Source organism: Pimephales promelas, chromosome 4 (genome assembly GCF_988280905.1).
Source record: "Pimephales promelas chromosome 4, fPimPro1.hap1.1, whole genome shotgun sequence".
NCBI classification, from domain to species: Eukaryota; Metazoa; Chordata; class Actinopteri; order Cypriniformes; family Leuciscidae; genus Pimephales; species Pimephales promelas.
This window is the reverse complement of record NC_142772.1, coordinates 13,522,213-13,546,371: the sequence shown is the minus strand read 5'-3', so window position 1 is coordinate 13,546,371 and position 24,159 is coordinate 13,522,213. Positions and strand designations below refer to the sequence as shown.

Here is a 24,159-nt window from a genome sequence, read left to right as displayed (position 1 = left end):
TCAGTGCGGGCATGATTCCATCACGCCCGGAACTGCAGTGGTGTGTTGCACACAATCCGTTCCCCTAGGGAACTTGCGACTCTGAGGAGGGTTCCGATCGCCAAGCGATTTTGTCACCCGTGACATCCCCCCTTGCCAATCGGTTCTAGTCCCTAGAACCGACGTTCCTCAATTCCATTTGCCATATCTCTCCAGTGGCTGTCCTCGGGTATCCCACTGAGGTCGTCGGGGTGGCGAGGGCGGAGCCGCTCTGGCTTCAACTTCGGGGTCCCTCGGGACCACAGCCCACCCTACCATGGGTACCTCTTCGTCCGCCATCGTGTACCTGTGGCCGCTACAACTCACGGTGTGTACCCTGCCAACTACGCCACTTTTGTTGTCACAGGTCGAGGGGAGGAACGCTCGGGTGACCAACCACCCCCCCTCTAACTGAGTCACCACCGTGAGGAGCCGACACCACAGGCACACAACAGAGGACCCGGAGACAGAGACAAGTTTCAAAGGAGTAACAATCTTTATTAAACCAAGGGTTTCTCACAGTTTAAGATACTCTCAGCGGTGCTGCAGACTTCCGGACTCATACAGTAAGTATGGCGGGTAAGGATTCTTCACAGTACAGGGTACTCTCATTGGTGCACAGTAGTGAACAGTGGATTAAAAGCTTACTTTTCCCCCAGCGGTACTGCAGACTTCCGGACTCATACAGTAAGTATGGCAGGTAAGGATTCTTCACAGTACAGGGTACGCTCGTTGGTGCACGGTAGTGAACAGTGGATTAAAAGCTTACTTTTCCCCCAGCAGTACTGCAGACTTCCGGACTCATACAGTAAGTATGGCAGGTAAGGATTCTTCACAGTACAGGGTACTCTCGTTGGTGCACGGTAATGAAGCAGTGGATTAAAAGCTTACTTTTCCCCCAGCGGTGCTGCAGACTTCCGGACTCATACAATAAGTATGGCAGGTAAGGATTCTTCACAGTACAGGGTACTCTCGTTGGTGCACGGTAATGAAGCAGTGGATTAAAAGCTTACTTTTCCCCCAGCGGTGCTGCAGACTTCCGGACTCATACAGTAAGTATGGCAGGTAAGGATTCTTCACGGTACAGGGTACTCTCGTTGGTGCACGGTAATGAAGCAGTGGATTAAAAGCTTACTTTTCCCCCAGCGGTGCTGCAGACTTCCGGACTCATACAGTAAGTATGGCAGGTAAGGATTCTTCACAGTACAGGGTACTCTCGTTGGTGCATGGTAATGAAGCAGTGGATTAAAAGCTTACTTTTCCCCCAGCGGTGCTGCAGACTTCCGGACTCATACAATAAGTATGGCAGGTAAGGATTCTTCACAGTACAGGGTACTCTCTCTCTCTTCAGTTCACAGTAGGGCGACAGTGGGTTAAACGATTACTTTATCAGCATTGCTGTATACTTCTGGGCTCAAACAGTAAGTAGAACAGGTGAGGACATTCACAGTACACAGTACTCTCTCTTCAGTTCACAATAGGGAGACAGTGAGTCATAATGTTACTTTACCAGCGATGCTGTGTGCTTCTGGGCTCAAACAGCAAGTAGAACAGGTGGGGATCTTCACAGTACAAAGTACTCTCTCCTCAGTTCACAGTAGGGCGACAGTGGGTTAAACGATTACTTTATCAGCATTGCTGTATACTTCTGGGCTCAAACAGTAAGTAGAACAGGTGAGGACATTCACAGTACACAGTACTCTCTCTTCAGTTCACAATAGGGAGACAGTGAGTCATAATGTTACTTTACCAGCGATGCTGTGTGCTTCTGGGCTCCAACAGCAAGTAGAACAGGTGGGGATCTTCACAGTACAAAGTACTCTCTCCTCAGTTCACAGTAGGGCGACAGTGGGTTAGACGATTACTTTACCAGCGATGCTGTGTGCTTCTGGGCTCAAACAGTGAATAGAACAAGTGAGGACATTCACAGTACACAGTACTCTCTCTTCAGTTCACTGTATCACTCTGGGCTTCTGACGGGGGCAGATATAATAACCTTCCACGAACGTGTAAGCATGGATAGGGCTACTTCTCAGCAAAGACACATCACACTCGTGTTCACTTCAATTCCACAGGCAAAAATCAATGTGTATTAATAAGGCAAAAGCACTGCAATTCACTCACACGGTAGGGCTGATCAGAGGCCTCGCTCTGTTTGTTGTGCTCACTTTACATGGGTTTCACTTTCAATTCCTCCTCCACACACTCTGAAACACATAGCTCCTCCAACAGTCAGATCCACACTCACTGTATCCTCTTCAAGCGGTTTAAATGTTCATAAGTTAAAATCAGTTCACTTATCTTTGCTCTTTCCTTTCCCAGCACAGATCCAGTCGATAGCTCAGACCAGCAGGCTTCCTACAAACAATCACTCTGATCCAGCAAGCTTAAATGGGCGTCTCTCCCTTTCCCCTGTCCCTTCCTTGTCAGTGGGTCCTCCATCTGAGCCTCCTCCATCTGAGCCTCCTCCATCTGTGTCTTCCCCGTCTGTGTTTCCCCCGTCTGAGCCTCTCCTTCTCCCTTCTGTCTGTCTCCTTTTATCTCGTTTATCTTGACTCGTCAAACAGGAAACCTGTGTGAGTGCCGCTCCTCTCTCTCTCGCACCTGCAGGGCATTAGCGCTAATCAGTGCGGGCATGATTCCATCACGCCCGGAACTGCAGTGGTGTGTTGCACACAATCCGTTCCCCTAGGGAACTTGCGACTCTGAGGAGGGTTCCGATCGCCAAGCGATTTTGTCACCCGTGACACCTTTTACGACGTAATGACCACGACACCACCTCCAGCGGGGGTTAGGGCGGACCATAATCGCAGGGCTGATAAATTTACACAGAACCCATTCTCAGTCATCACACACAACCCCTGGCGCTAGCTCTAATAGTCGCGGACTGCTGTGCTACTGCAACATCTCATCGAACAAAAGTCGAAAGGAACATTGTCTGGTTGTTACACAGACTGTCAAAGGCCGCTTCAACCTTCCTGTTTGTCTGACGCAAACTACGCTTTTTCGACTCACAAGGCCTGGACGATTGTGCTGTAGAGACTTCCAGGAGAATAGAGAATCTTTCATCATCAAATAGGGGACCGAAAAATCAAACAACTTCTGAAATGGCGACGCAAAACCTGATGGAGAGCGACTCCCCGTCGAGTTCAGTCGTAGCGGGGGCACTGCGTCATCCGGCGTGTGAGTGTGCCACGGGGAAAGACTGTCGTTTAAGAGCTATACAAGACTCTATGTTTAAAGATCATTTTAGAGGTCCGATGGTTAGCTTGATGCACAGGATCATCGAGGCTGCGTTTGATGACAACAACGATTGCGCGAGGGATACCAAGCGTGTGAAAAAACTCAAAAAAGAAATAAAAGTCATAAGAGGGTTGGTTGGATCTTGGACAGATGTTATGCCCATGTTTATAAACGGCAAAGAACCGGCCGGCATAATCCTCAGAAAAGTTTTGGATGTGATTTGTGCGCCCACAAATTTGATTATAGACCCATCAGCATTTTGCCGGTGATATCAAAAATTACAGAAAAGGTGGTAACTGAGCAGTTAACTGATTTTTTAAATTCTGAACAAATACTTCATCCGATGCAGTTTGGCTTTAGAAAAAATTATTCGACTGAAATGGCTACTTGCTATTTTGTTGAAAAAATTAAATTAAAACTAGACAATGGGAGTGCTGTGGGAGCAGTTTTTTTAGATTTGAAGAAAGCGTTTGATACAGTAAATTATAATGTTCTTCTGTCTAAGTTGTCAAATTTAAATTTTTCTGATACTGCTATGAAATGGATGGAGTCCTATCTTACCATAAGAAGACATAGTACCAGGGTTGGGAATAAAATGTCATCTTTTAGTAACTGTACTGTTGGCGTCCCACAAGGCTCAGTTTTAGGCCCTTTATTATTTAGTCTATATGTTAATGACTTGCCATTAGTATGTCCTCAAGTTGATACTCTAATGTATGCAGATGACACAGTCATTCTGGCACATGGAAGAGACAGACACGAAGTGGCAAACAAATTAACAGTAGCAATGGCTAAAATTGCCACATGGCTTTCTGGGTCTTGCATGACGCTAAACGTCAGTAAAACTGTGTGTTTGTACTTTTCTATAAGGAAAAATGAAAATCAGCCAGATGTGGTTGTAAATGGGGAAAACATCCGGGTTGTGTCACATTTTAAATATCTGGGAGTTACTCTTGATTCACTGTTGTCTTTTAAGAAACATATAAAGCAGGTTTGTACTACTGTGAAATTTAATTTAAGAAATTTTAGACACATTCGTAATCAGTTACCTCTAGATGCTGCTAAATTGTATATGTATTCAATGATTGTCCCACATTTTACATATTGCATTACAAGTTGGTCACAAACTGGAAAAACAATACTGGCTCCATTACAAATGCTATATAAACAAACACTTAAAGTGTTGGATAAAAAAACCATCAAGTTATCACTATTGTAATATCATTCGAAAACATAATTTTTTTACTTTTGAAGATTTTATATTTTTTGGTAATGTTTGTTTAGTGTACAGAGTATTAAATAATTTGGCTGCGCCCCCATTAGAGGAGTTAATAATATTGCTCTCAGATAGCCGGAGAACAACTAGGGCATCCAGTAGTGGCCACTGTGCCATTCAACACAGACGTACCGAGTTTGGCAGATCAGCCTTCTCTATCAGTGCCTCTAAACACTGGAATTTAGTCCCAAATGAGTTTAGAGACATTAGTACATTCAATTGTTTCAAATATAAAGTGAAATTATGGTTAAAATCTATACAATCATGTACCCATTGATCATGTAAAACTTGTTGTCTGAGAGGCGATTTGTGTGATGTTTTTATGGTATATATGTGTCTGTTGATTGTCAATTGTTCCATGAAGCTTGTATGATGATGTTTTATGGTTTTATATGTGTTGCTGGATTGTTGGTTGTATGTTTTCCTTTCCTGCCCAGGGACTACAGATGAAATTAAGCTTGTAGCTAATTCTGGTATGGCTGCATGCCATACACTGTCCCTGTTAAATAAATATAATAAATAAATAAATATACTAAATATCAATTGTTAGATAAATTATATGTGAAACAGGCTCAGTAGCATTAGAGCCGGATTCTTGTTTATATTGAACATTGTTATTGAACCGCATGTTTAACGGCGCTAGTGTTCTTAAATTGTTTACCACAGTTTCATTTTTAACAACACTATCGTAACACTTATCGTATTTTGTACGGTGTCTTCTTTACACTTTCACCCCATGGATATCTGTTTCCTACAGTTAGCTGTAATGTTAGTGAACTCTAGGTCTTCTCTTTTTCATATACGACAGTATTCACATGGCTTGATTTAATAAATGGTGGTTTAAACCATCGTCTTCACTTGAGACATATACCACCCTAGTTTTTAAATAGCACTTCATTGTATATTTGAACCCTTTATGCAGATATAAAATACCGATCTCTGAAATATTTTTTCGTGTAAAACATCTATGTAGGTCGTGTACAACGTCTATGTAAATCTATGTATATCTATGTTTTTAAAAATACAGCGAAACAAAGAATGAAGGCATCTTTCAATAAGTGACCCTCAAAATCTTGGCATACAAGAAAACACAGTACATTATCAGAAAATTACTTTTGTCGCTTTTTCTGAATAATTTCACCAAGTGCGGGTGCTTGATAACTGTTATCAAGCGGTAATGACGTGTTTTACGCGATATTGATATCACGTTTTAATTTCAACTCGATAAATTTGAATGTCTTAAAGATGTTAAAAGATTTTGATGAAGAGGCCACAAACTGCTTACTTTTCATACCTGTTTAATCCCACATTTTTCTTGCAACTTGAGTACATGCATTTACTCCTTAGACCTCCCTAACACTCAAACAATATGCCTTTTTTGATTTTATGTTGGTTAAGTTAGTGAAATATTAGGTTTTATACTCGGTCACAATAGTGACCGGTGGGAAACTACATAGTCAGAATTGATTCAAATTCTTCAATTAGACCTATTGACACATTCATTACAAGACATCCAATATCTCGTTTTGTCATTTCGTGAAGAAGGCTTAGTGAGGTGAAAAGGTTGTTATGAACAAAGTTACACCCTGGAGGAACTTCTGCTTGTTCGGCTAGACCCCAATGGGCTAGACCATGTCTACACTTGGGCCCTGTCATAGGCCAGTTTCAGGTAGATGTGTGTGCACTCTTTCAGTGCATTGAAGATGGGCCGAATGTTGTAGAAAGGGTTGTTTGTGGTCATGTGTGGGGCACACCATTTGGTTCTCATGAACATCTGCACAATCCTCCAGATAGTTCACCTCTGCATCGCCATTCAATAGTCTACCAGGCAAATGGGCCGTTTCACCCTGGGACTCCCTATCTGAGCTATCACTATCACAGTTACTTTTTGAATTTGGGGGTGTGGGGTGGGGGGAAGGGGGGTCATGCACGTCGAGAAGGTCCAACACACTGAACGTTTCTGGGATACTGATAACTGCACTAAACAAAATTATAAATGCAACACTTTTGTTTTTGCCTCCATTTTTCATGAGCTGAACTCAAAGATCTAGACCATTTCTATGTGCACAAAAGGCCTATTTCTCTCAAATATTGTTCACAAATCTGTCTAAATCTGTGTTAGTGAGCACTTCTCCTTCGCCGAGATCATCTATCCTTCTCACAGATGTGGCATATTCAGTGTAGGATTGCCAATACCCGGCAATATCTGCAAATACCTGTGTTTTCAATTGAAGCACTGTTATACTGTTATACTACCGGCCACAATTGTGACCGTAAACAAATTTACAAGTCTTACGAGCAAAATATAAATTCAGGAGTATAATTCTCAAAATATATCAGTAGTAGAGCCTTTAAAGAATATATGCACAAAATTTGATAGTTCTATCTGTAAATTAAGATGTTTTATATACTACTTATTTTAGTAGTCTGAGGAAGAAATCTTCTTCTAGATATGCAAGCAGGAAGTGAACTGATCTGGTCATGTGACCTTTCACACTAGTCACATGACATTAGTTGATTTTAATCAAGACAGTCTATTTTGTCATTTAAAAGTTGAATTTCTTGCCCAAAGTCAATAACAACATTTTTTAGAGCTTCCAGAAATAAGAAAAAAAGCTGCGGTCACAATTGTGACCGGTGGGATTAAATGGGTTAAGACATAAAACACAATGCCTGTTTTCTGGATCAGGCCTAAAAGACTGATACCTACACATTAAAATACCACTTTTCAACTAAATTCCTTAGCCTAACCGTTGTTTAGCCACATACACAAAATACCTGCGTATCTATGACTGTTCTAGATGAGTTTGAAGTATAATAGTTTTATAGGTAACAAAAAAAAAACAGCAATAGTCATTTTTCATGTCGATGTCTTGTAGACATAGCTGAAAGATGTTCTGAAAGAAATATCTTGTGTAGAAATATCTGTTCATGTTTTTCATAAATTCCTATATGTTTGACCACGGTCGGAGACTATAGTTTTTGCATACTGTACAAAAACAAAAAGAAGCAGGATGTAAACGGCGTAATCGACTAGTATATAAAATGTCAATTACAAACATTCAAAACTGATCAATTTTCTGTATGTTGTATTTACTTTTTAGCAAGTTGATCTCTAGATTTTACTCAGTGAAATGTTATCTGCAGGTAAACACTGAATATTGACTGCTGTAAAAGAAAAGTCTTCACCTAAAATACATACGGTCCAACATCCAAAATGTGAAACAGTATCATCTACTAGCTATCTGAATAGTAATAAAACCATCATTTGTTAACTTTTGTGTATGAATTATTATACACAGTGCTTTTCCTAGTGATTTGGTCTGTTGAATCTTACATGGTTGTTTTGGACACGTGTGATTCCTGTATAAAGAATATGTTTTAAAGTTAGTCCAGAGGATTTACAAAAGTGTGGTACTTTGCATCGCTATGGTGTGACAAAATACATCCAAATATTTAAGCCCAACTAATTACACACATACTAAGCAGGAGAATATCTAATTGTAGTTCCCTTTCGTAGTCACTTCGAGTTACGTCAGAAGTGACGGAGATTGGGGGTTTCGCATAGAAAGCCAATCCTCTTCGAGTATTTAAAAACAAGCCAATGGCATGCAATGCCTTGGGGCTGCGGAAATTTGCATAGCGTACTCCGCCCTACTCCGTGAGTATAAAAGGAGGAAGTGAACGCAACCGCAGTATGTTTTCGCTTCGGAGCCAAGAGAACCTCTTCACTCCTGAAAGCCATTCTCACTGTTCAAGACTCTTCGAGACGAGCATCCTCTTCAGTGTTGGTGTGACGGCGGTACCCAGCGAGATTCTGCATCGCCTGCGATCTGAGCAGTGGTCTGCCAGACTTTGCGCTTCTCCCTGGTCGCTTCAGCGCTGAAAGAGTGAATTTCCTCCTCTCATTGAAAGAGCTGCACGCGCACGTCTTTTTAAAGACGGTTCGCCCGTGTTCTTCTGGGTGTGGTTGATTTCTGTCGTCATCTGATGGTCACGATCGCTGCTTTGTATGCCTGGGCATTTCAGCATGCAGCAGCAGCGTTCGTGGATGACTCATGTTCCTTCTGTGGGAACATGACCATCTCTACACTGAGGTCGAGACTCAATGATCTCACTTGAGTGAGAGTCCCGGTCCCCAGCTCGATCGGTTTCCTCCATAGGGGGCCCGTCGACCCGGGGACCTGGTGATTTTACGGTGATGGTGTGGGACAAAGCCCCGACGATTCCTCGGGCCACACCTCCCGCCTCAGTGCGAGAGCCAGCGAGCGTTAGTTCGATTCAGTCGGTTGCTTCTTCGGTGGCACCGGCTGCTTCGGGCAGCGCTCCAGATGATGATGCGATGTCGATCACAGCATCACTAGGCGGGCTTGACTCCTCGGGAAGTGAGGATACGGCCGCGTTGCCTCCCTCGGGAGCGTCAGCGCCGCCGTGTCTGATCCCGCGATGATGGCCGTGCTATCTCGGGCCTCCGTGAGCATCGGGTGGGGGTGGAACTCCGCCCTATCCCGATCTCTCGCGGCTGAATAATTGGTTTTTGGGTAACGCTGCCGCCTTACGGCCACGGCCAACCCCAATTTCCTTTTTTTCCCCGAGTTGCATGCGGATCTGACACGCACTAAAAAAAAAATAAATAAATTAAAAAAAAAAAAAAAAAAGTGTGCTTCAGTTCCCCGCCCTTCCTCCCCTCGGCGATGCGGCTGTCTGTGGGTACGCTGGGGCTCCCCCGGTCAACCGGCGGTTGCTCTCAGATGCCCCTCCAAAGCCTATGGGTTCTCGTCGTCTATGGCGGCGCGATTCTGTAGAGCGGCGGGACAGGCAGCCTCCGCCCTGCATATGATGAGCACCTACAAAGCTAGCTGCTCAGGAATGTGCACGAGGAGGTGACGGACCAAGCGAGCTGCGAGCCTGCCGCCTACCTTGCCCTTAAACGGGTCACGGAGGCGGTCGCTCGCTCCCTTGGTCAGGTGATGCCCACCGCTGTGGTCCAGGAGCATCATAATGTTCGGCGGTGCGGTCCAGGACTTTGCCCAGCACTTCTCGACCGCCTAGGAGCAGACGAAGGCGGTTTCTCTGCCCCGATGGCCAGCTGCTGCCTCCAACCAGCCGTCGGCTCATACGCCTCCGCCAGCTCGCCGCCGAGGACGCCCCCCTGCGGCTCCCTTCCCTCCCACGCGGCCCCAGCAGCAGCCTTCAGCCGGTTCGCGTCGCGGAGGAGGCCACAGGTAAGCGTCCCCCGCCCCCCCCCTCAGGCCGTGTGCCCCGCTAAACGCCAGGCGAAGCAATGTTCCTGAGGCGGGCCGCTCAGTGATAGTGTCATGGTTTTTCTCAGGAGGCGGTAGCAGGGCCCCTCCTTCCCCGGTGGAGGGCCGGTGGAGAATCTTTTGTTCTGGCTAGCTCCCTGAGCTGGTTGAGGAAAAGCTGACACTGTCATTGGGCACACAGACTGGAATCAGCGCGCACGACTTCCACTGCGTCGCCCCGTTCATTCCTCTCTGTCTCTGAGGGCGCGGAAGGGTGCATGTGTCGTCCCCGGGCTACGCCAACCCCTTCCCCCTCTATCGCCAGACCCCCGGCAGAACAGACCCCCGTGGAACGCTCTGCCTTCCCTGGTCTCTTCTGTCGGGGAGCGGGCTTCGACGGTGCATCCGGACGGGGTAACTCCTGCACGCATGCCGGTCGACCCGCCTCGCTGCCCCTCCGGGGGGACGTCTGTGGTTCGCATGACCCCGCTGGCTCACTTCCTGGAAGACTGGCTAGCGCTTCCTGGGCTGTCCTGCTGGGTCATCAGAACAATCAGAGTCGGCTACGCGATTCAGTTCGCACGGTCTCCTCCCAGTTTCAGGGGAGTTCGCTCCACGATGGTCGCTGGCAATACCCCGGTCATGAGAGCGGAGATTGCGACCCTGCTGGCGAAGGGTGCAATCGAGACGGTCCCTCCAGCCGAGATGAGGTCCGGGTTTTACAGCCCCTACTTCATTGTCCCCAAAAAGACCGGTGGGTTACGACAGATCCTGGACCTGCGCATTTTGAACCGTTCTCTCCACCGACTACCGTTCAAAATGCTCACAGCCAAACGCATTCTCGAATGCGTTCGGTTTCAGGATTGGTTTGCAGCGATCGACCTGAAGGACGCGTACTTTCATGTCTCCATCTTGCCTCGACACAGACCGTTTCTTCGGTTTGCTTTCGAGGGCCAGGCATATCAGTACACGGTTCTCCCATTCGGGTTAGCTCTGTCCCCTCGCGTCTTCACGAAGATCGTCGAGGCAGCCCTTGTTCCCCTTCGCGAGCACGGGGTTCGCATCCTGAACTATCTCGACGACTGGCTGATACTGGCTCACTCTCGAGCTCAGGTTTGCGAAAACAGAGACCTGGTGCTCCGGCACCTAGTCTGGGCCTTCGGGTCAACCGGGAAAAGAGCAAACTTTGCCCCGTGCAGAGGATCTCTTTTCTCGGCATGGAGATAGACTCGGTCGCCATGTCCGCGCAGCTCACGAGCGAGCGCGCGCACTCACTGCTGACTTGTCTTCGACAGTTCGAGGGCAAGAGTGCGGTTCCACTGAAACTATTTCAGAGGCTCCTGGGGCATATGGCATCCGTGGCCGCGGTGACGCCGCTCGGTTTGCTTCATATGAGACCGCTTCAGCTGTGGCTTCGCGATCGAGTCCCGAGGTGGGCATGGCATCGCGGTTCGCTCCGAGTTCCAGTGACTCCAGCGTGCCGCCGAACCTTCTTCCCGTGGTCGAACCTCAGCTTCTTACGGACCGGCGTCCCTATCCAGCGAGTTTCCAGGCATCTCATTGTCTCCACGGATGCATCTACCACGGGTTGGGGTGCCATGTGCAATGGGCATGCAGCCGCCGGTTCCTGGACAGGAGCCCAGCGCCTCATGCACATCAATTGCCTCGAGCTGCTGGCAGTACGGCTCGCCCTGCACCGCTTCAGAGCGTTGCTCTCGGGCCAGCACGTGCTTGTCCGTTCAGACAACACTACGGCAGTAGCGTACATCAACCACCAGGGGGGTCTACGCTCGCGCCTGTTGTCGCAGCTCGCCCGCCACCTCTTGATATGGAGTCAGAAGCACCTGAGGTCCCTTCGTGCAGTATACATTCCTGGAGACCGGAACCTGGCAGCCGACGAGCTGTCACGGGTCCGTCCCATCTCCGGCGAATGGCGACTCCATCCCCAGTCGGTCCAGCTGATTTGGGACCAGTTCGGGGAGGCACAGATAGATCTGTTCGCCTCTCGGGACTCAGCCCACTGCGCCCAGTTTTATTCCCTGGCCAAGGGTACGCTCGGCTCAGATGCGCTGGCGCACAGCTGGCCACGGGGCCCACGCAAGTATGCGTTTCCCCCAGTGAGCCTCCTTGCACGGGTGTTGTGCAAGATCAAGGAGGACGAGGAGCAGGTCTTGCTGGTAGCCCCCTACTGGCCCACCAAGACGTGGTTCTCCGAACTCATGCTCCTCGCGACAGCACCTCCTTGGCCTATTCCTCTGAGACAGGACCTACTCTCTCAGAGACGGGGCACTCTGTGGCACCCTCGTCCCGATCTTTGGAGGCTGCACGTGTGGCTCCGGGACGGGACGAGGCAGGTTTGAGTTCGCTGCCACCTGCGGTGGCGGCAACCATCACTTCCGCAAGAGCGTCGTCCACGAGACACCTTTATGCGTTGAAGTGGAACCTCTTCGTCAATTGGTGTTCTTCTCGCAGAGAAGACCCCCGGAGGTGTTCGATCGAGGTCGTGCTTTCCTTCCTGCAAGAAGGGTTGGAGCGCAGGCTGTCGCCCTCCACCCTTAAGGTTTACGTCTCGGCCATTGCCGCTTCTCATGAAGCAGTGGAAGGTAAGTCCTTAGGGAAGCACGACCTGGTCATCAGGTTCCTGAGGGGAGCGAGGAGGCTGCATCCGCCTCGTCCTCCCCTCGTACCCTCTTGGGACCTCTCGGTAGTTTTAAGTGCTCTGCAGAGGCATCCCTTTGAGCCTTTGCAATCGGTAGAGTTAAAGTTTCTGTCCATGAAGACAGCACTCCTGGTTGCATTGGCCTCCATCAAGAGGGTGGGGGACCTGCACGCATTCTCCGTTGACGAAGCGTGCCTGGAGTTCGGGCCGGCTTACTCTCACGTGATCCTGAGACCCCGGCCTGGATATGTGCCCAAGGTTCCCACCACTCCCTTCCGGGACCAGGTGGTGAACCTGCAAGCGCTGCCCCTGGAGGAGGCAGACCCAGCCTTGGCACTGCTCTGTCCGGTACGTGCTCTCCGCACCTATGTCGACAGAACTCAGTGTTTCAGGACCTCAGACCAGCTCTTTGTCTGTTATGGGGGGAGCCAGAAGGGAAGGGCTCTCTCAAAGCAACGGCTGTCCCACTGGATAGTGGACGCCATTGCTTTGTCTTGCCAGCAGCAAGGCCGTCCGTGCCCCCTTGGTGTGACGGCCCATTCCACTCGGAGTGTGGCCTCCTCTTGGGCTTTAGCGCACGGCGCCTCGCTAACAGACATCTGCAGAGCTGCAGGCTGGGCGACACCCAACACCTTCGCCAGATTCTATAATCTGCGAATTGAGCCAGTGTCCTGTCACGTTCTCGTTTCGGCCAGTTCTGGACCTGCTCAGGTGTCTTCGCTTGCTCGCCACTCCACTCCCCGGACTGGATAAGTGCGATATTTCCTCAGTTCTTCCATTGAAGTCTTGAGTCCTCCAGCACCAACGATGCGGGCACCACTGCTGTTGCTCTTGACGCTGGCTAGGTGCCTCCATGCGTACGGTTCCCCCATGGTAACCGTCTCATGTGTATTATCCACTGTAAGCCTCTCTGAGCATGTGTCTTCCCTTGGCAAGCCATCTGCCACCCCTGGAGCTGAAATCTTAGCAGCCACCTGCGGTTGGTGCTCCAGTGTCTCCATATGCGTTCCTTCGTGGCCATATGAGTATTCTTAAGTCCTCCCTTCGGTAGGCATCTGGTAACATGTCCCTCCCGGGATATGTTTCCCAGTGTACCTTGGTAATCCTGTGTCAAAGTAGAATCCCTAAAAAAGAGACGAGGGGTCCAGACTTTCGCAGGGCACTGGAAGACAGCTTGAAGATGGCGTGATGGCACAGACCCCCAATCTCCGTCACTTCTGACGTAACTCGAAGTGACTACAAAAGGGAACGTCTGTATGTAACCCTCGTTCCCTGAGTAGGGAACGGAGACGTTACGTCTCCCTGCCACTTCTGCTGTATCGCTGGGTAGACGCCGAGTTCAGTCTTGGCTCCTCAGCGAAGACATACTGCGGTTGCGTTCACTTCCTCCTTTTATACTCACGGAGTGGGGCGGAGTACGCTATGCAAATTTCCGCAGCCCCAAGGCATTGCATGCCATTGGCTCGTTTTTAAATACTCGAAGAGGATTGGCTTTCTATGCGAAACCCCCAATCTCCGTCACTTCTGACGTAACGTCTCCGTTCCCTACTCAGGGAACGAGGGTTACATACGTAAGCGAGACGTTTTTGAACATTCCATTATCTGATTATTTTCGGGTCAGAGAACAATTTTTGAACAAAGTTTGATATTTCGACTTCCATGATATTTCCTTTTAGTAAAGCTATGTCTGGATCAGCGTGAGGGTGAGACTGAACAAATATTACACCAATATTAGCTTTCTCAATCATTGCATGGTTGCACTATGCCTGAAACTTAGTAATCAACATGCATTTCTGTAGGTCTGTCAAAAGAAAGAATCTGTTATCATGGTTTAGTTATATTTTAAAAACACTACTTTTCTTAAAAACATTGGGTCAGACGTATTTCGTAGCATGATTATCTTGTTTCATTGTGTATTAAGTCCATATTTATCAGGCTGATATTTGTAGAAATTAGAAAAGTCAATTTATAAAACAAAAAGAACCAGTTTATGGCCTTGCGGCAGAGCACAGCAAATATGAAGAAGCACTTTTGAATTTTTTGTTCAAACATTAAAGTAAGATTTTCATTTAAAAAGTGACATTGCAAAAACTAGTGTCATTAAACTTAATCTTTGGTTTTAAGGGTAATTAAATATTCTCTGGATCCCTGAAGTTATGACTTCTGAAGATCTCTCACGTGTAGATTGACTCGGTTGAAAAATGTAATTGTAAAATTTAAAGTTTTACACATCTGAAATTCAAGGTACATTATATTTTAAAAAGTATTCTTATAGCTAAAATCAATGTCTTTATTCATAAATATGATCTCGTTGGTGTAAAATTAGCTCTGACAATGATCTGACGGGTGAGCCCATGGAGGCCTCCATGTCGTCCCGCCATCTTGAAAAAATATAATAACGAAGAGGGACAAAAAAAAAAGCACTAGTCACCACAACGCATTTTCATTCAGAACCGGCTGACTGAAACCATCTGAAGCGACCAAGGAGGTCAGTGAGAGGCACTTGAAAGGCCGCACTGCACGGTGCTTCATAATGCAATCCTCGTAGTTATGATAAAGCTTAAAAATGTAATCTAAAAGGAAACGTGACTGGCAAATTCAAAATGAGGGTAAATATCGGGATGGATTTTCCCAGGTGGATAGAGCTAATGAAGGAGAAAGTCTTTGAAAGGGACGCTGAAGTCCTGCTTTCTTCTCGACAGGTAAGTCAATGTTACGGTCTAAATTACAAGGTTGTGTAATTCATCATATAGGCGGCGTAACGGTAGAATGTGTACAGTTAAACTCAAAAAAGTGCTATTGGATGACGTGTCGTAGCTTCTCTGCACATTACGGTCACCGTAGTCGCAACACACATTTCAAAAAGCGCGGCGCTAGAGAGCACTATGTGTTTGAATCGAAGAGGTCAAAGGGGCATGCTTTCTGCTATAGTATCATCAGCTCTCCCCTTGTGTGCTTCCACAATGAATAAGGATAGTTTGGGGGATACAAGAAAAGTCAAAATGATATATCGTACCTACATACAATAGGTCATAGCTACCGTGGAAAAAGTAAGATCATGCTTTGAATTAAGACGAGTAAAATTAAATATTTGCTCAATACCAACTTTACTTCTGCTGCGTCATGGACCACAGAGGCACATTGCGTCTCTGAAAATGTGTGGTGATTTTCTAAATGATACAACTTAATCTACATAAGAGCAAATAAGAGCAGTCCAAGGATTTCTTTTAAAACAAAAAACATTGTGACAAACTTTCATTTCATGCGACATGGACAAAAATACTCTTTGAAATATTTACTCTTTGTTACAAAAGCACAGATCTTGATTTATAACATTTTTGTAATAATAATAACTTATATGATATATGATATTATATGAGCCTCCTTGCACGGGTGTTGTGCAAGATCAAGGAGGACGAGGAGCAGGTCTTGCTGGTAGCCCCCTACTGGCCCACCAAGACGTGGTTCTCCGAACTCATGCTCCTCGCGACAGCACCTCCTTGGCCTATTCCTCTGAGACAGGACCTACTCTCTCAGAGACGGGGCACTCTGTGGCACCCTCGTCCCGATCTTTGGAGGCTGCACGTGTGGCTCCGGGACGGGACGAGGCAGGTTTGAGTTCGCTCAAAATAATAACTTAGGTTAAATTTTATGCAAATCATTAATATTATACAGAAGTCTTGTAAGATACGATTTTAATAAAACTTTAAAGATTTGATTTAAACAATCTTTTCATTTTAAAAGATCTAAACTTTTAAGAGTATGCTTTTAAATGAATTTACAATAAATAAAGCTCTGAAAAGCAGACTAGCATTGCACACGCTGTGACATAAATGTGGCCCAGAGGCTTATCTGTCCTGTAACTCCTCCGTCTCTATGAGGGTGTGATGGTTCATCTCGAATATGCTGTTACAGTACAAAAATCGTTATGGCTATATTAATAAAAATTATACTTTAGGTCGCCGTTACAGTCAATCATTAGAGTAATCTTCTAAAAGATAAATAGAAGATACGAATGTATTCAAACTATAAAGATTTAATTTAAACAATTTTTAAAAGATCATATTCAAACTTTTACGATTATTCTTTGAAATAAATTCTTAAATCTAGACTAATGTCAAATAGCTACCATATGTAGAAACATGTTTAGATTTTATGTTTTCTTAGCAAAACAGGTGTGACAATGATGTGATACACCCCTTGTAAGATTTTGTGTAAGGCAGACACATCCTCATGAAAGTGACTCTCATAATGAACACACCCACACAGAACATGTCTGCCGTGTGCTGGGTGTTTGAGAGAGAAAGAGGGAGAGGGGGAGAGAGAAAGAGAGAGAGAAATATTATTTTTATATAGTTTATTTTTATATTTAATGTATATACTTTTAAAGAACAGCATGTTTTCAATGTTATAGTATGAAATATTATATTTGTAAATTAATAATTGCACATTTATAACCATTTCATTTATATAATTTTGAAGATCAGTGTTTTTCAACTATAGTTAGTGTTAAATATTATATTTGTAAATGACTAGATGTAAATTTTATAACCATTTAATTTATATAGAACATAATGTTTTTCAACTTTAGTGTGACATATATCATTTCATTTATTTTAATTTCATTTATTTATAAAGCACAACAGAAGCTGACCACTGTGCTGTACAAATGGAGAAGTAAAAAACAAACCACACACACAGTGCACTAATAACAAACTATAAAACACTAGGTTAGGGTTTAGAGAAACCAACGTTATGAATGAAATGCAAGAGTAAAAACATTAGACTGTAGCTTAGATTTAAATTCATGTACAGATGATGCGGACCTCAGAGATAAAGGAAGAAGACCATTCCATATCCTAGGACCAGCCGCTGAAAACGCACGATCCTCGCAACTTGAATCTTGGATATGGCAGTATAATGCTGTCTGAGGATCGCAACGATCTTGTTAATTTTTTCACATTTAAAAGATCTGACAGGTAGGATGGTGCAAGACTAGTCAAAGCCTTAAAACTAGCAACAAAATTTATATAACACACTGGCAACCAATTTAGAGATAATAAAATCGTAAAAAAAAAAGTAATGTGTGCTCTCGTTTAGAGTCTAAATAATCGTAGTCAGTATTCGGGGTTTGCTTTTCCAACAGAGGGGCCAAAAAACGATTGCTTCAGTCTTACTCTCATTCAAGTGCAGAAAATTCAAGGACATGCAGGACCGTACGTCAGATAAGCAGGCAAGCAAAGTTTCTAGGCCTTGCTTGTCATTATGTTTCAAAGGGAGATAGATTTGAGTGTCGCCTGCATTAAAATTAAAAGATACCGTGTGATTCCTAAAAATTGAGCCTAGTGGTAGCATGTATAGTGAAAGTAATTATAATATATATATGAAAGAGTTATGTGTGAGAAAGAGTTGATATCAATAAATTACTTTAGACCTCTCTGAATCCTGAAAACCTCAAAGTCAGACGGGGGCCCGGGCGCCTGTGTGTGTTTGTGTGTTACATGATACCCTCCACATTCCTGAAGACACTGTGGAATTGAGGACAATTTATATATATATATATATAAGAAAGACTTAAGGAAACTCCTACTGATATACTTTGGTTTATTGTGTAATATTTAATGTTACTAATGATATTAGTAGGGCCCAACTAATATTTATTATATTGTATATAATGATATATATTATATGATATATAAGGGTCCTTGCCCCACAGCAAATTTCCAGATACTTACATAATTGTGATGAATTTATTCAATTTTAAGTTATTAGTTTGCAGTGTAAGATTACAGTTAACACCTTTAAATATTACATAAATGTATTATTAATTTTTAATACACTTAATGAGTGTATACATCAGCAGCAAAAAGTAATTCTTAAAAAAATCTGCACAATAATTTTATAAAATCTAAATATGTTAATAAAAAAAAATTACAATTAGTTCTCTTTTAAAATTCAATCAGGCAATCACGTCACAATTTTATATTTATATATTAATGTCAAGAATTCAGAAGTGCATAGCCTAAACTACAAATAAATAATATACAATTAAATTATGCTTATTTAAAGGAACACTCCGACTTTTTGGGACTTTAGCCTATTCACCTTACCCCCCAGAGTTAGATAAGTCCATACATACCTTTTTCATCTCCGTGCGTGCTATAAGTCTGTTTGACGCACCCACCGCTAGCCTAGCTTAGCACAAAGACTGGATGTGAATGGTTGCAGCTTTCATACTGATCCAAATGAGTGGCAAAATAATGCAAACGTTTTCCTATTTACATGTTGTGGTTTGTATAGTCACAGAGTGTGCAAATATCAAGGCCATATGAGACACAGACATCTTTTGACCGTATAAATACTATATTTTCTGAAGGGGAAGCACTGCTACTTGGGCAGAGTGATAACAATCACCTGAGACGCACCGTGACGAGGAGCAGAGAGTTCGCTTCGCTCAGCGTTGGAATAAAGAGTCAGCAATTACTAACGTTAGATAGAAAAGCATAGTTTATCATGGGTGTTTGCTTTATTGTATGAGCTGTGACAATAAACAGGGGAGACCAGGTAATACAGTACCATGTTTCATTGATTTCCAACCAAAAACGCACCCAGATTTATAAATATCACATGAATAAATAATTATTATTACAGGAATCAATATATTTTAAATGCAATTTATTAGCTGAACCAAATGTAGGCTATTTAGCCTATATAATATACAGTATTGCATTACTATAGGATAGAATAAGGGGAAAGTAATAGCACAAATTGTTTTTGCACAATGAACTCACAGCCTATCGTACCCTTTTGCACGCTCAAGTTCGTTATTTCCATGGTTATTTCAAATTTAGGCTAGGCGCGCAGCGCGCAGGGTGCAAGTTCAACGCGGTGAACGCGCTCGTTTTTTTTTTCCCAAGCGCGTCCGCACCGCATCAAGATAAAAACATATTCATACCCTAATCATATAATAGTGTCACTAACGTTACATTAGATCTGGCTAAAGGCACAGTTACAGTAGGTCATCTAAAAACATAACGGAACACTTACCTCAGCCGCAGGTGATCCACTGTCCTGTCTGTGCTATCAATGGGATGGCCGTATCCTTCAGCACATTATGGTCCGTGTGGCAAATTCCATTTTTTCAAAATAGTCGTCCTCATTGAAATGTACCGAGCAAACATAATGTCCCTTGATAATCTTAGGTGTGTTTGGATAAATATCCAGAGTAAGTTAGCCATTTCTTCATCCAGTCAGCGTTTTTAGTTGGAATTCTGTGAAAGATGGTTACCTCCCCTGTTTACAGTCGCAGCTATTTACAATAGAGCGAAAACCCATGACTCTAAACTACGCTTTTACTATTTCTAAATTGCTGACTCTATTACCCAAACACCGAGCGAACTCTCCGCTCCTCACCACTGCGTGTCTCCGGTGATGCGGTTATTACGCCGTCAAAGTAGCAGTGCTTCGCCTTCAGAGAATAGTTCCCAGGTTTTATACGGTTAAAAGATGTCTGTGTCTCATTTGACTTTGTTATTTGTACATTATGTGACTATACAAATCACAACATGTAAATAGGAAAACGTTTGCGTTATTTTGCCACTCATTTGGATCAGTATGAAAGCTGCAACCAGTCACATCGAGTCTTTGTGCTAAGCTAGGCTAGCGGTGGGTGCGTCAAACAGACTTATAGCATGCACGGAGATGAAAAAGGTATCTATGGACTTATCTAACTCTGAGGGGGGAAGGTGAATAGGCTAAAGTCCCAAAAAGTCGGAGTGTTCCTTTAAAATGTATTGAGCAGGCTAGGTATAACAAAATATATTGGCTTTTAATAATATTTCAGTGCGCAAACCCATGATTACATGAAAAACAGAGAGCACACAGCGTGTATGCGCATCGCGGGTGCAGAATGATGTGCTCAAAGCAACATGGAGTCACAGTGTGCAGCAGCACTGCGCTGCATAAGTGCGTATTTAAAAGCTCATGTCACAAATCGAAGAAATGTTGAGCGCACAAATCCAAGTGCGATTTGTTCCTTTGTTTCAGTTCTTGTGCGTTTGATGCCGATTCATAATCCTTGTGAAATGTATGTGTGATCTACAGTGTTGGGAGTAACGCATTACAAAAGTAATACATTACAGTAACATATTACTTTTTGCTGACACGCAGTAGTGTAAGGCATTACTAATCAATTTTCAGTAATATTTTACTCGTTACATGTTCAGTGAGGCTTGTATTACAGTTGTATTACAGTGTGTTGTCTGCTTTTACTTCTTAAAGGCAACAGACTATGTGAAAGTTTTAAAGCAGTCTTTTAGTGCCAGTTCAGAGCGGTCGCGTCTGTAACATTGTTTTTTCCTCATAAATGCGAACACGAAAACTAAAATAAAATGAATATTTTAAGTTCTATGGAGACTGGAGAGTCAACCCTTCCTCATCCGATTTGCGCAGTGTAATTAACAGAATTACAAAAAATATATTTTGCCTCCTATTTTTTTGTCACGCATGAATGTGTGTCTTTTCCCTAATATTAAAAATAAAACATAGACTGATATTTGTCTAATGTCTGGAGTCCTTTAAGGAAGTAGCCTATATACGTTTCAATCCATGTATTTTCTGAGAATTTTTATTTCAAGTTTTGACTGCAAATGTCATGTCCATAATGCTGGACTTCCCCAATTTTAAATAATTTATCCTCAACTAGTTTTGTGGTGTAGGTCTGCGTATTTTATAATGTTAACTTCAAATAATACTAATAGCCTAATTTAAAGATAAGGCAGCATTGGATCTGGACGGTAAGGAGAATAACGCTGGAGTTGGAAGAGGTGTGTCGCGATTCTGTAGGTTCGTGGATCTGAGTCGTGTGGCGAATCGCGATTTCGGTTTCATATTGCATATCGTTACAGCCCAAAAGTTAAGTTCTACTTAGTTATTTTGGTGGAAGTAACTCAAAAGTAATACATGAGTAATGTAACGCATTACAATTCTGAGACAGTAATATTGTAAGGTAATGAATTACTTTCAAATAACAGTAACAAGTAATACCTAATGTATTACAGTTTGAAAGTAACTTGCACAACACTGGTGATCTAACAGAACACGGTAGTGAGTCTTTTAAAAACAGCAACAAACTCCAAGAAAATAAAGTAATTTTATGCGAATATACAGACTTTTATCTACAGATCATGCATTTATAATGTCAATATATCATATTGGAGAGAGTTTTACCGTGCATCCAAGAGGCGCGCGTGCTGTTTGAATATGAATGGAGAATGATGACAGCCGCAGAGGAGGGAAAACGAGTTTATACTTTAATGATGTAAATATACTTCTGTCCCTCACATTAAGCTATGGAATGACTTCAGATGACTTTGTCACCCAAACGGACGTGAAAAAAGCGGGAGGCGCCGAAAAGCGCGCTGTTTGCATCCCTGCCTGTCCAAACGTGGCAAAAACACACCTAAAAGCTGCTGTAACAGTATACCATTTGGCACTTAAAAAGCACGTCACGACACATAATTCCCCGTCTTCTTTTACTTAAGAATATTTTTGACTTATTTATAAAATGCTTAACTGACGCTACAAAAATTAATACTGGCCATTGGGGTGGCCAATGGGGTGGCCAGGAGTCGGCCAGGGGTGGCCATGGCCACCCTTGGCCACCCCCTGGTGGCGCCATAGCATCCATCGATAACCATGTTGCCGTCCCGATGTCTGAAGCTGCTGGTGTATAAAATGCGCCACTTCAGCCTCGTCCGTTTTATTGTGTCTCCGCCACAACTGATTCCTGCATAATGTTCTCTCAAGAGTCCGGAGACTAAGCTTAATGTTGTGTGTTTCCTCCAATAAAATCAAGATTTCTCTATTTGTGAAACCGAGGCGAAAATAATCCTCTATAATCTTTTCCATTCTAAATGCTATAAAATGATATGTTCCAGCGTCCCGTGTTTGACTTGAGTGGTGAGTGAAATGCGAGCAAAGTCAAAATTACGAGTTTATACCTCACAATTTTGACTTTTTATCTCACAATTCTGATCTTTTTTTCTCGCAATTCTGACTTTTTATCTCACAATTCTGACTTTATAACTCGCAATTGCGACTTTATATCACGCAATTCTGACTTTATAACTCGCAATTGCGACTTTATATCACGCAATTCTGACTTTATGTCTCGCAATTCTGACTTTATAACTCGCATTTGCGACTTTATATCACGCAATTCTGACTTTTTATCTCACAATTCTGACTTTGTAACTCGCAATTGCGACTTTATATCTCGCAATTCTGACTTTTTATCTCGCAATTGCGACTTTATATCACGCAATTCTGACTTTATATCTCGCAATTCTGACTTTATGTCACGCAATTCTGACTTTATATCTCGCAATTCTGACTTTATAACTCGCAATTGCGACTTTATATCATGCAATTCGGACTTTTTATCTCGCAATTGTGAGAAAAAAAGTCAGAATTGTGAGATAAAAAGTCGCAATTATTTATTTTATTTTTTTTATTCAGTGGCGGAAACAAGCTTCCAAAATTGTGAGATAAAAAGTCGCAATTATTTATTTTATTTTTTTATTCAGTGGCGGAAACAAGCTTCCATACAAGCTTCCATAGAAACTTGTGGATTGTGTCTGGTCACTTTATATCTTATATCAGAATATTATATTACTGTTAACCTACAATGGATATTAAAATACGCCGAACCATGTGTCCTGTATCATAGCTACATGAATGACCTTTGCAGCAAAAAAAACCGCGTGAAAATCAGTTCAGTATTCAGTGAGATATGATTAATTTAATGCGCTGACAGCTCATTTCACCTGCCATTTAGATTGCACTGAGCGGAGCGGATGACCGGTTTAAGATGGCGGCTCCAATTCTCGTCCGTGCCAATAGACTTAGCGGTCGATAGGGCGTCTACCTATATGATGTCTATGGTGTGTACGCCACATAGAGGTACGGTCCCTCCTCCAATGAGGGTTGCCAGTACTAGGCCAGCTAGTTTCCGCTTTCACTTTGTCTCCAATAACCACGGATTCAGGAGTTTTTCTAGCTTTGGTAAGTAGCTGAAGTATTTCTCTGAACTTTGCTGAAGGTTGTCCCTGCAAACACGACCCGTCAATTGTTTTTCAGCCACAGAACGTGTTCGAACAGTGTTTTGGGACAAGAGTAAGCAAGGAAGCTGGGCATTTGAACCCACTACAGTGTTAAAACGTACAATTTTGATTCGGGCGCAAGATAAAGTTGCCATTTCCGCGTTCAAACAAGATGACTTCATTTTTTTTAGAACATAATTACTCGCTGTTTAAAGATTTCACTCGCGAAAAGACTCGCGATGTAATGTTACCACCACAGAATTAAGTTCCGTAGCTATACACTGCTGAGGGGACCGCGGTCAAGCCAGCCGTGGTTTGAAAATACACAGTCAAGCCAGCCGCTAAAAAAATATTTGTGTGCGCCTATTACTATGAATACGGCAATTTCAGTCACAGCAGAGAAAGAACGCGCTTTAGAGCGCTTGAGTTGCCCAGATCTATCTATCTATCTATCTATCTATCTATCTATCTATCTATCTATCTATCTATCTATCTATCTATCTATCTATCTATCTATCTATCTATCTATCTATCTATCTATCTATCTATCTATCTATCTATCTATCTATCTATCTATCTTTTTCTTTATTTCTATCTATACATTTATCTATCTTTTCT

At 43.6% G+C, this 24,159-nt stretch overlaps 1 protein-coding gene across 2 annotated transcripts in view; it reads left to right on the top strand.

Annotated features, from left to right (window-relative positions):
* The first annotated feature begins 23,387 nt into the window (after positions 1 to 23,387).
* Positions 23,388 to 24,159, top strand: part of LOC120472238 (transmembrane protein 272) — a 63,698-nt gene continuing 62,926 nt past the window's right edge. The window contains exon 1 of one of the 2 annotated variants that reach the window (XM_039662328.2): positions 23,388 to 23,503. The gene's annotated coding sequence lies outside the window, so the exon portion shown is untranslated. The remainder of the gene's footprint in view (positions 23,504 to 24,159) is intronic. The other variant, XM_089129984.1, reaches the window with a different exon arrangement.